Source organism: Mandrillus leucophaeus, unplaced genomic scaffold (genome assembly GCF_000951045.1).
Source record: "Mandrillus leucophaeus isolate KB7577 unplaced genomic scaffold, Mleu.le_1.0 Scaffold121, whole genome shotgun sequence".
Classification (NCBI taxonomy): Eukaryota; Metazoa; Chordata; class Mammalia; order Primates; family Cercopithecidae; genus Mandrillus; species Mandrillus leucophaeus.
In genome coordinates, this window is record NW_012100432.1 from 5,507,901 (window position 1) to 5,508,897 (window position 997).

A 997-nucleotide genomic window follows, 5' to 3' on the forward strand; every position below is an offset into this window, starting at 1 on the left:
AAAAAAAAAAAAAAAAAAAGATTTAATTTCCTAATCCTTACACTCCCAGAAGTAGGGACTGTTATTATCTCCATTGTAGAGGTAAACAAGATGGTGGCTCAGAGAGGGAAATTAATCTCTCTGACACACAGCCAGTTAACTGTTGAGTAGAATTCTCTGATGCCAAAGTCTCAGTTTCCCCTTTGCCTCCACCCTGTGTAAGGGCAATTTACAAAGTTTATGTGCAACTTATTTATTTAACTTTCTGTTTTTCATCCCCTTTTATGTGAAAACTGTCAATATGTGCATATTGAAAGCCTTTTTCTTCCTTTTTTTTTGAAGCAGAGTCTCTGTCACCCAGGCTGGAGTGCAGTGGTGCCATATCGGTTCACTGCAACCTCTGTCTCCTGGGTTCAAGCGATTCTCCTGCCTTAGCCTCCCAAGTAATTGGGATTACAGGTGCGTGCCACCACACCTGGCTAATTTTTTGTATTTTTAGTAGAGATGGTTTTCGCCATGTTGGCCAGACTGTTCTCGAACTCCTGACCTCAGGTGATCCATCTGCCTTGGCCTCCCAAAGTGCTGGGATTACAGGTGTGAGCCAGTGTACCTGGTCTTGAAAGCCTTTTTCTATTCTCCTCTCCCCACTTCTTCCAAATCCATCAAACCATCTTATTTACAGTATTACTGAAGGTCAAGTGTTCTCTTTGAGGTTGTCATTGATAAAATGGATGGAGAGCCTGGGGGTGGTGGCTCACGCCTGTAATCTCAGCACTTTGGGAGGCTGAGGTGACCAGATCACTTGAGACCAGGAGTTTCAGACCATCCTGGGCAACCTGGCGAAACCCCATCTCTACTAAAAAGACAAAAATTAGCTGGATGTGGTGGCACATGCCTGTAGTCCCAGCTACTTGGGATGCTGAGGCAGGAGAATCACTTGAACCTGGGAGGTGGAGGTTGCAGTGAGCCGAGATCGCACTACTGCACTCCAGCCTGGGCAACAAGAGCGAAACTCCCA